The sequence below is a fragment of the Garra rufa genome, chromosome 8 (assembly GCF_049309525.1).
Source record: "Garra rufa chromosome 8, GarRuf1.0, whole genome shotgun sequence".
Lineage (NCBI taxonomy): Eukaryota > Metazoa > Chordata > Actinopteri > Cypriniformes > Cyprinidae > Garra > Garra rufa.
This window is the reverse complement of record NC_133368.1, coordinates 23002125-23014705: the sequence shown is the minus strand read 5'-3', so window position 1 is coordinate 23014705 and position 12581 is coordinate 23002125. Positions and strand designations below refer to the sequence as shown.

Below are 12581 nucleotides of genomic sequence, written 5' to 3'. Positions count from 1 at the left end.
GTTCATTAACAGCGCAGACTAAAAGAATGGACTTCGTGGTCGAGTTTTGACTGAATTTGACTGAAGGTTTTCCCATCCTGCAAGCGTTTTTCAGTTTAATCAGGTTCTGTGATTCTACGCTTCGGTTTTAATTTCATAAGATACCTTATACTAGGTCATTAAAGCAGCAGCTTTACTGTTGGATGTCATTCATACGCGTAAAAATAATAAATAGTCACGATCTCTGAATATTAAATTCATATCTGTGGCCATTAAAAGTCAATGGAGATTGAGAATGGGGGGAGCAGAAGCATGTGATTGGTGGGAATTAGCAGGTTGCTGGGTGACTGTCTTCACTCTTAAGACCCATTATGGGGTGAAGATGACTGGAAATCTGCCAGTATTTGCCATTACAGATGGAGACCGGTTGACACCCTTAGATTAATTCATGTCTGATTTTTTTATATGCTGAGAATGTAGATTATACCTGTAAATGCACAACATATTCACTTAACTTAACTGGATCCGAAAGTTTGAAACCACATTGAAAATTTGGGATTTAGTTCATTCAAACATGGAAATACTGATTTTAATTTATTTTTATCAAGAAATCATGACATTGATCATGCAACCATTTTGCAGCACATTATAAGTCATTATACAAGTTCAAGAAATTCATAATTTGTATTGAAAGTAAACTGCGTCAAAAATACAAAATAAAAGCATTTTCTTAAATGGTCTTATCCCTTTTGTCCATACTGCCACTGTCAGGTTTTATAACCAGACTCAGCAATGGTGGACAGAGGATGATTGTTTTCCATTAAATGATTGGCTGAGATCAGGACTTCTATCCACACAGACTGCATTATCTAAGTAATGGTCATCAGGGGAGTCATTACAGGATTGCTGTTCTTTCCTCAGTTGCTTACTGGACAAATAAAGTTGTAGTTCATTTTAATGAGAGCTGACAGCTGGTCTCTAACAGAAAGTTTAAGAAACTTTGGCCTTTTAGTAGTGATGCAACTGAAAATGTTTTTCTTCTTCTTCAGAAACACTAAAAACTTTATTAATTAAAGTTTTAATCAAAAGAAGTGACGTAGGAGAGAGAGGGGGAAAGATCAGGAAAGGTCCTCAAGCCGAGATTTGAACTCGGGACACCTGTAGTGCAACGACTATTGACAGCATTTATTTTACATGAATCACCAACAAAACATACACATTGCTACTCTAGCATCATTTTTGGTCTCACTGAAGTGTGTCTACACTGCTGACATGTTGACTTGTTGTAAATAAGACCATAACAGTCAAAACACATAATTGGAGAAGTGCTGTTTTGGTCAGTGATTTCAGCCTTAAAAATAATTTTGGCCAAAACATTAAAAAAAACTCAACATGCAGCATGGTCACTAGCAGAAAACATGACAGGAAAGCTGCAAGGACAGATGAGCTTAGAACTCAGCATGAGTCACTCAGAGCACATTTGCATATCTCCTTTAGATTACATGTAGTATGGGACCTACTTTAAATGTGTTTTATTTAAACAAACTTTTAATGGTCCATAATTGAACTGAGCTCAGATGCAAATGACGTTTTATAGCTACTGTTTGTTTTGCCTAGTCTAGTGTGGACGTTCTCTGGAAGGTCTACCACAAGAACAACATCACGTCATTCTGGCCTTGCCCTTGAAACAAGGCATGTCGCTTTATCTCAAGAGAATGAATAATCTGAAATGTTACTAAAGCAGTTTCACAACTAGAATTCCACATGACATTGTCATGTTATGATGTGGATTTTAGGAAAATGAAATAACCACAGCATAATGATGACTAAAGCATAATGATAATGAGGATAATAACATTATTAGCATCATTATTTTTTCAGTTTCACCTGTGTCATGCTTTTTTCACATTTTGTTATGTTGCTGCCTTATGCTAAACTGTTTTAAAGTACCTTTTTCCCCATCAATCTACACTCTATGCACCATAAGGACAAAGCAAAAACAGAATTGTCACAACTTCATAATTTATTAAAAAATAAAAAAAACCTGTAATAAGTACATTGCATAAGTATTCATACCCTTAACTCAGTACTTAGCTGAAGCAAGTCTTTTTGGGTGTGATGCAACAAGATTTGCACATCAGCATTTTGGCAATTATCTGCCAATCTTCTCACCTCTTCACCTCTCAAGCTCTGTCAGTGGCAGATATTTTCAGGCTTCTCCAGAAATGTTAGGTTGGGTTTAAGCCCAGGCTCTGGCTGGGTCACTCAAGGACATTCACAGAGTTGTCTATAAGCCACTGCTGTGTGCTTAGGGTCATTGCCCTGTTGGAAGGTGGACCTTCTGCCCAGTCTGAGGTTTTGAATGCTCTGGACTGGGTTTTTATTAAGACTATGTCAATATTTTGGTGCATTCAGCTTTTCTTCTACTCTGACGAGTCCCTTAGTCCCTGCCACTGAAAAACAGTCCCACAGTATGAGACTGCTACCAGCACACTTTACTTTTGGGATGGTGCTCTTAAGGTGATGAGCAGTGCTTGGTTTCCTTCAAACATGATGCTTGGATTTGAGGTTCATCAGACCAGAAAATCTTGTTTCTCACAGTCTGAGGGTCCTTTAGGTGCTTTTTGGAAAACACTTAGTGTGTTTTCATGTGTCTTTACTGAGGAGAGGATTGAGTCTTGCCACACCACTATAAAGCCCAGATTGGTGAAATGTTGCAGTGATGTTTGTCCTTCTGTATGTTTCTTCCATCTGCATATATGATCATGGAGAGTGACCATCAGGTTCTTGGTCACCACTCTAGCCAAGGTCTTTCTCCATCAATTGGTCAGTTTGGCCAAGAGGCCAGCTCTAGAAAGAGTCATGGTTGTTTCAAATTTCTTCCATTAAGGGTAACGGATACATGCTTCTATCAACCTTCAGTGCAGCAGAATTTTTTCTGAACTTTTCCCCAAATGGCTTGATGCAATCCTGTCTCTGAGCACTACAGGCAGTTTTTTTTTTTTTTACCTCAGGGCTTGGTTTACGCTCTGATATTCATTTTCAGCTGTTAGATCTTTTATTAGGATGTGTGTGGCTTTCCAAATCATATCCATTCAATTGAATTTGCCATAGGTTAACTTCCCTCAAAATGTAATAACATCTAAAAGCTCCGGTGCTAAATTTCTACTGTCCCAGATAAGGGTATAAAATATAAATACTTATGCAATGGAATCATTTAGGTTTTTAATTTTTAATAAATTTGCAAAGATGATAAAAACCTGTTTTTGCTTTGCATTATGGTGTATTGAGTGTAGATTGATGTGGGAAAAAAAGTAACTTAAAGCAGTTTAACATAAGACAGCAACATAACAAAATGTGGAAAAAAATGAAGGGGTTTGAATAATTTCACAAGGCTCTGTATGTACCAACATTTCGTACAGCTCTTGTTCAGTCCATATAGCTCTGACATAACACATCTCACATGTGGTTTTATGATGAATGTCCTCCCTGCTGTGTTTATATTGTTTTGTTCTTAAATGTAGTCTCTAGGTCACCTTGTCGGTAGAAAGGAACAATTTGTGTTGGGTGGTTAAAGATGTTTTATTTGATTTTGAAAATTGGCTTGTTGTAATTCAAGGCTTGAATTTTGAACGACCTTGAGGCGAAATTAAGTGGGAATGTGTACAATGCCAGGAAGGTTGTAATAGGCTTTATTCACTGTTGAGTGTTTATTAAAGTGCATTATCTTATTTAGGTATCTGCACAACTGCTCTGCTTAGAATATGTGATTTTCTATGAAATGATAATATGAGCACTTAAAGGATTAGTTCACTCAAATTCTAATTTCCTGATAATTTACTCATCCCAATGTCATCCAAGATGGTCATGTCTTTCTTTCTTCAGTCGAAAAGAATTCAAGAATTCAAAAGACTTCAATGGGATCAGTGGGTTGAAGGTGCAAATTGCAGTTTCAATGCAGCTTTAATGCAGCTTCAAAGGGTTCTACACGATCCCAATGAAGAGTTTACTGTAACAGTGGAGGCATCAGTGCAGTTCACTTCATTTAGATATGCTGTGCTTTATTTTTTGGCCTGGACGCCTTGAATCAAGACTGTTTTTTTTTTAGTAGTTTTAATAGTTGAGGCCATTAAGGGGTTAGTAATGCATTCACTGTGCAGCTTAATATTCTGTCTACATCAAGGCTGATGGAAAAACTCAATTTTCAGAGATGAAATGGCCACATTGTTGGTCGCAAAATCATCCCTGGCTGTTACCGGGCCTCATCTGCATAGTGTTCAGCATCAAATGCACTGAATATTCTGCATCATAATAGTGCCGCTGCTTGATGTGTGCTGAAAGGGCTTGTTAAGACCCCTTTTGTTGTGTAAATACTGATACCAATGAGGAGTTTAGCTCTTCCTCCTGTTTTACATAAAGTTGACTTTGAATTAGAACCCCATTAATTCAATTAAACCAATTAATAAGAAGCATTCTGACCAAATATGGGCTTTTTCCTGGTACCACTCACTTCCTGCTACCACTACACAAAGCAATTGTAAGCAGATGATTATAAGACATTACATTGCTATTGAAGAACTTGACTCTTTCACCTCAAGCAAGGCAGATGGCAGTGCTATATACTGCCATTTAACTTGGATTACGACTTGGATAAAAAAGATTTAACTTATACAATTTTTAAGCTTTCTTGTGTGAAAGGTAAACAAACAACATTGCAAAATGACTTAACTGCTGGGTTCACAGCTGCAGAGGACAAACAGATACATAGTAGGAGGGAAAACACTGTTTATGCTGTGCAAAATTAATGTGAGCTGTGATGTTTTGTTTGGACTGTGTACAAGGATATTGTGTGCAGACCATGCAGTTTTCCCAAGCATAAAAGGCTCATTCTAATTTGGTTGTAAATAGGCTATAAACTCTTAATATTAAGTATGATAAATGACATTCAGTGGAATGTGCAAAATACTATTTTTTATTTTATTTATGTGGACATATTATCCTTTTCTTTTATAGCCTATAGCATGCAACAATGTTTCTTTCTCTTTTCAGAGAAGTGCTTGCCTAGGGAAAACTCACACTGTCTTGATACTTAAAGGGACAGTTCACCCAAAAATAACAACTCTGTAATTAATTACTCACACTCATGTCTTTCCAAACCCATAAGACCTTCGTTCATCTTCAGAACACAAATTAAGATATTTTTGATGAAATCCGAGAGCTTTCTGACCCTGCATAGACAGCAATGCAACTGACACATTCAAGGCCCAGAAAGGCAATAAGAACATTGTTAAATGCAACATCAGTAATTCAACCTTAATTTTATGAAGCTACGAGAAAACTTTTTGCGTGCAAAGAAAACACAAATAAAAACGTTGTTCAACAATTTCTTCTCTTCCGTGTCAGTCTTCGACGCACAATCACGAGAGTACCACGACTCAAACCAGAAAGGTCCTTCCACTTTTGGGTAAACTATTCCTTTAAGTGTTCTTGGTTCCTAGGTCATTGCTATGGCTTTCTGGGCAGTTACTAGGGTTTTATGGGTTATAATGTGTTCTCAGTGGCTGTGAGGGTATGGCTAGGGTGGTTGCTATGGCGTTGGTAGGATGTTCTGGGTCAAAGATTACACAGTTGTGTTTTGAAGGGGAAAACATTGTATGGCATGATTGCAAATATGTCTAGCTTGGAATTTAATTTTTTTAAATTTAATTTACTGATAATTTACTCACCCCCATGTCATCCAAGATGTTTGTGTCTTTCTTTCTCTAGTCGAAGAGAAATTAGGGTTTTTGAGGAAAACATTCCAGGACTTTTCTCCATATGGTGGACTTCAATGGGACCCAATGATTGATGGTCCAAATAGCAGTTTCAATGCAAAAAGGGCTCTACACAATCCCAGCCGAAGAGTAAGGGTCTTATTCAGCAAAATGTCCATGACTTCACACATTATGTGATAATGTTGGAAAAGTCATGCATGGTTAGTTCTTCGTCTGTTTATAAAGTAGGGTAGAGCAAAAAAATTCATCTAATTTTTTCATCCAACTTCAAAATCGTCTGACATTGTGGTGTATGACTTTGCACAATCACTTTTAAAAAATAAGGTGCTTCACGATGCCATAGAACAGGGATCCTCAAATCTTACCCTGGAGGTCCAATGCGCTGCAGAGTTTAGCTCTGACCCTAATCAAACACACCTGAGAATGCTAATCAAGGTCTTCAGGATCATAACAGAATCACAGGTAGGTGAATTTGATCAGGGTTGGCGCTAAACCCTGCAGCGCATTGGACCTCCAGGGTAAGATTTGAGGAACCCTGCCATAGAAGAACCCATTTTGTCTAAATGGTTCAATAAAAATCTTTAACATCTGAAGAAACTTTCTGTTTCACAACAGGTTCTTTGTGGCAAAAGAAGGTTCTTCAGATTATAAAAAGGTAAGAAAGAGATGGCTCTTCAAAGAACCTTTGACTGAATAGTTCTTTGTGGAACCAAAAATGGTTCTTCTATGGCATCGCTGTGAAGAACCTTTTAAAGCACCTTTATTTTTAAGAGTGTACGTCACATGTGTGTGATTACGTAAAACGTGAAGTTGAGCTAGTGCAAGATGAGCATTTGTGGTTAAAAAGTATACATTTTAATTTTTTTTTAGAAAATGACAAATAGTTTTGCTATATAAGACCCTTATCAAAGCTGCTAGAAGGCAAGCCTGCAACCATTAGTCGAAAAAGCGTAATGGCCAAAGCTAATGCTTTCAGTCTGACAGTACGTGGAAAAGGAGACCAGAGGCTGTCAATGGAGAGGCTTTACTACGCTGAATAAACGGCTTTTTAGCGGAAATGGCTTATCATTTAATGAAGTGACAGTTTATCTGCTAATCTTCAACATGTTTTATACTAAACAATAATTTTAGATTTAACTATTTTTAGAGCTTACCTCGAAAAAAATGCAGTTTTATGAGAGAAGTCACTGACCTTTTGCGACAAGTGGGATTCAGTTTATGGCATTTCTCATTCATTCCTAGGGTATCCGTAAATGGCGATTGAATGTTGCACAACACGTCAAGGCTGTAATATGATTGGTTATTAAAGGGATAGTTCACCCAAAAATGTTATGTTTATCTGCTTACCCCCAGGGCATCCAAGATGTAGGTGACTTTGTTTCTTCAGTAGAACACAAACAAAGATTTTTAACTCAAACTGTTGCAGGCTGTTAGTGATTTAATGGCAGTGAATGGGCACCAAACCTTTGAAAGTAAAAAAAAAACATGCATAGACAAATCCAAATTACACCCTGCGGCTTGTGATGATACGTTGATGTCCTAAGACACGATACGATCGTTTTTTGCGAGAAACTGAACAGTATTTATATAATTTCTTACCTTTGATATACAGCTATGTCCAACTACTGTCCCGAGAGCATGCTCAGCATCCGGCTCGTTACATGTGTACACGCTCTGGCGTAGTATACGCAAACTCCGGAAGCAATCTGTCGTGTTTGTACAACACTTATTGAGTACGTTTACATGGACAACAATATTCCGATTTTAACGCGATTAAGATAATACTCTGATTAAGAAGCAACCATGTAAACTGAGATTTTTGATTAATTTAATCCGACTAAAGTCATAATCGGAGTAAACACAAATCGAATTAAGACAGGTGGAGTATTCCTATTTTAGTCGCATTATGGAAGACATGTACACACCTTAATCACACTATTCCCCTTGTGTAGGACTTTTCGCCACATTTTGCGACAGGATACATACTAATGCTGCGTTCCAGGCAGGTTTTTGAGCTCGTAAATCATGTCTTCAAACCACGACTCAGGTCTTTGTAGCGTTTCAGGCAAGTCACGCTAAGCATTTATTAGTTTTAGCTATACTATTAATAATTTGATTGCAACGTTATATTGTCCTAAACTCTATTTTTCCACCGTGTGCCACTTGTATAAACACCGCACCCCAGAGGCTTTATTGTTGTTTCGCGGGCTATGTCACGTCAGAACTCCGAACTGAGAGTAAGTCAATCTAGTACGAGTTCAGGGGTGGGAATTCACGGGTTTGACTGCCTTTCCAGTGCACTTTCACGGGTAGAAGTTTGGAAAAACACGGGTTACGGGTTGCCTGGAACGCGGCTAACGCTCTCAGTTGGTTGCACGTTATGCTTTGGTTTCATTTTTATTTTTTTATTTTTTTTGCTACAACATGGGGTTAATCAATGCTCATTGCTGATAAATGGTTTGTCTGTTATCATAATTTATAGTTTTATGGAAACGTAGTTAACATTCAACCCGTTCTTTTTCATTAGTATTATTTGTGATTTTAATTTTGTGAACGGGATTTCCGCTATTGGAATGTCTTAGGATGCTTTTCACTTTTACTATCGAATTCATGATCTTGGTTTTGCTAACATATATAGTCTACACCTATCAATTTTAAGATTAAAACAAATTTTTAAAAGATGGATTTGTTATTTTTAATTAAACAGCATAACAACAATAAAATAAAACCAGCTTATATCATTTATTAACAAAAACTAATAAGACGAGGCATGGACTCCATCACATGCTGTGTTATATGCCGACTAAACCATTTATTACAGGGTGCGCAAACACTGAGCAATCAAATCAATTAATAAAAAATAAATAAAAGAAAGCCTCCAAAGCGTAATGTGAGGTAAACGGCAAAGATAACAGGGTTTTCAAAATGAAAACAAACAAAAAAAAGTAAAACTAAACTGGCTTTCGACTTGCGTGTTTTTTTTTTTTTTTTTCCTAAAAACTGACTGGCTCTGAAACGCTCGCTGTATGGAGCAGACGCTTTGGAGCAGCACAGCATGCACTCGCACAAATGCGACCACGGCAAATTTTAACTCACACATTCTAAAAAAATTGTTGCATATGTCCAGAGCCACTTCAAGTTTTTGTAAAATTAAAACCGAAACATCCAAAAGTCAACGAAGATGAACTGATAGCGTCGCGTGTGGACCTAATGATGTGTCATTAATCGATCTATGTACTCTAACATGTAAAACGGGAACATGAAAGGAATATTCTAAAAGCAACTCATGTAAACAGCTTAACCATATTATTGTCTTATTCAGAATAAGGTCATTAATTAGATTACTGGTGTCCATGTAAACGTAGTCACTGTTTACACAGTGCAGAGATTGTGGGTATAGCGGCTATTTAAATGGTAATTACTTGCACTTATCCTGATTGTTCAAACCGATTTAAAACTAAAAGATTACGTTTGCTTGCGCGAACTCATCTGGGACTGTTGACTTTTCACCGATTTCCCCTTCCGGCGTTTGCGTATACTACGCCAGAGCGCGTACACGTGTAACGTGCCGGATGCTGAGCTGAGTTGGACATTGCTGTATATCAAAGGTAAAAAATTATATAAATACTGTTCAATTTCTCGCAAAAAAACAACCATTTTGCGTCTTAGGACATCAATATATCGTCACAGGGTGTAATTTGCATTTGTCTGTGCATGTTTTTTTTTACTTTCAAAGGTTTGGTGCCCATCTACTGCCATTAAATCACTAACAGACTGCAGTGGTTTGAGTTAAAAATCTTCGTTTGTGTTCTACTGAAGAAACAAAGCAACCTACATCTTGGATGCCCTGGGGGTAAGCAGATAAACATCAAATGTTCATTTTTGGGTGAACTACCCTTTAAGGGACACATAATCCAAGTTAGCCGTTACGCTTTCTTCAATAGTAAGTAATGAAGACCCTCTCATCTGCTTATAGTCAGACAGTCTCTGCCCTTATTATATAAAGCTGCATTGAAACTTCAATTTGGACCTGTTGGCCACCATTATAGTCCACTATATGGAGAAAAATCCTGGAATGTTTTCCTTAAAAATCTTTCTTTTTGACTGAAGAAAGAAAGACATTAACATATTGGATGACATGGTGGTAAGTAAATTTCAGGAGATCTTTATTCTGAAAGTGATCTAATCCTTTAATCAGAGACCCATTAACCAACAGAGAGAACCTGACTGTAAGAATGTAGGTTGGTTATTGTTATATAAACATTGACATGCCTTTAGATGTCTGGGCCATTAATGGACTAATCAAACTTTCCATTCACACAGCACCCAAATATCACTGGCATACGTAGCAGCTTCATTAAATAGAGCAGCTGAGTCAATACCTTGTAGTCTCACTGACATGGTCCCATGCTCTAATCACAATACATTCCTGGACACGTTTGCAGTCCCCAGTCGAGAATCGCCTGAGGAATGTGGGACAGTTCCCATGCCATTTCCCAGGCTCAGGAAGTGAGCCACCACCTCAGTATACGCCACATTAAACATAAGCATATATGCACATATCTATATGAGCAATGAATGTACCACACACTGACCCACATCTGACACATAATATATGCACATCCCATTCTGTTTCTTGTTAACAGAGATGCTCACATGCACCATCAGTATGTGTGTCAGTGTGTTAAACCCAGCTGCCCTCTCCCCGTATTTATGTCAGCGTATTGTGAGCGCTTTTCTCAGGGTACAATCGATTGTCTCTCATTCGTCCACCAATATTGTCTCCCATAATGGTGCCAAATATAGGATGCGGAGCCCTAAAGCTAAACTAATACATTTTTTATGACATCCTACACAAATATCCACTTCGCTTAGGCCTACTTATAGGAACGCTCTTAAATAGTGCATTCTGAGTGAATTCACTGTGGTGTTTTTAAATTAACAGTTGTTCGCTTAATTTGAGTTTTGTGAATGGCGTTTCAGCTTTCTCATCATTCAGCAATTTGTGCGTCAGATGATTCATAGGCAGTGCCAAAAATAGTCCCACTGCTGCTGAAATAAAGAATCTCATAATGGAGAGGCAAACCTTGTCTGAAAGAGAATTGTGTTTATTTATTAATTTTTTTTGGTCTCGTGTGAAAGGCGGTCTGTGCTTCAGTGATCACTGTGTGGAGCTGGGTGTATGAATTATTGAGGCTTGGTAGAGGCCTCATAAATTAGGAATGGCGAGTCTTTGGGCAGGGTGACGGCCGCTGCTCTGTGGTCGCTCTGCATCTTGAGTGTCACGGCCACCAGCTTGAGACTCTCTCTCTCTAAGCCCTGAGGCCCATCAATCTCTTTAATGCTTCCCCTCTCCCAGACACAGCGACAAACGCTGTGTATTAAAAACCTGGATCCATTTTGTGCATTTGTCAGTTTAAAATGCATAATTCACTGCGCTCTGAATTGATGATTCTTCAAGTGAAGGCGTTTTTGTGTCCATTGGGTTGATTTGCAGTAAAACCATTTGGTCGCATTAAAACTTTGAACCTTGGAAGCTGATGAAAAAGTTTAGATACACTAGTACCATTCATTCTTAGGGTCAGTAATAATTTTTAAACAAGGACAGATCAGAAGAGACTGTAAAGACATTTATAATGTTACAAAAGTTTTTTATTTGTAATAAATTTTAAAATGTCCAACTCATTTATCTTGCTATGGCTAGTCTCATTGCATACTGAGTCCGGACATTTTGTATGCGTTTTTTTTTTTTTTAATCCTTATTCGTCATCCTTTCCTATCAAAATGCTTGCTATGGATGCGAAGACGCAGAAAATCGAACCTGATCTGAACTTTTTATGACGGACGAAAGTTTCAGAGGCAGTTTGTAAAAGTGATTGACACAACATGAGGTTGTATTTATTTTTTATTGTGCAAAAATTTCGGACGAAAATTCCGGACTTAGTGTGCAATGACCTTCACGCTTATGGACTGTTGGCTGAACATCTGATGCATATGGCACACAAAATTGGAAACACTTCAGGAATTTAATTGGATTAGTTGAATTATACAGGATTTTCAGATGTGTGTGTTGCGTTCTTTAACGTTTCACCTGGAAACAAGGTGTTTTGATGCCAAACCCCCTCATAGATAAGGAAAGCCATCATGTTCACATCTGTGACAATGACCAACTACAGTACCAGGATCAACTAAATGCTGGATTTTCAAAAGTATTTGTAATATGTAAAGCTTGCGGCATAGACTATTTAAAATATGTCCAAGAGTTTTACACACCAGTCTGTTATTGTGCGGACATTTCCACGTCCCTAAACATAATGCGACATAAAAAGAAACATAAAACATAAAAAGATTGATTCCTTTACCTGTCAGTCATATGGCCTTTTGGGCGGGCCTTGGCCATTCAAAGCGGCCAAGGTTCCCAGATCTTCTGCCGTCTGGCTATGTAAGACAGTGGTCCCTTTTCTCACATACAGTCCTTACTGGTAAATTACCGGTAAATTACTGTTAAAGGTGCAATAGGTGATTGTCTTCAGAAAAAAATGTGTTATGCTGGATGGAAGTCTCTTCACATCTCGATAGCAATCATTAAGTTAAGTGGTCTAAATGTATTTATATGTATTCATATATTCTGTGGGACCAAGAAATGTTTGCCCAATCAAAATGTTCAGTCCGAACATTATAGGCTGTCTAATCTGCCATTCAATTTGCGCACCCTTTTCGCACAGACAGCATATGTCATCAGCGCATTTGCAGACAGACAGAGCGGGAATTGCAGGCAAACATCAACAACCCGATCTTCCTTCCTGCCTGGTATTGTAATACATTTAC

General features: G+C 37.9%; 1 protein-coding gene across 1 annotated transcript in view; it reads right to left on the bottom strand.

Moving 5' to 3' along the window:
• dgkg (diacylglycerol kinase, gamma) overlaps positions 1-12581 on the bottom strand; it is a 449591-nt gene that overhangs the window by 46376 nt on the left and 390634 nt on the right. The gene's annotated exons all lie outside the window — the stretch shown is intronic.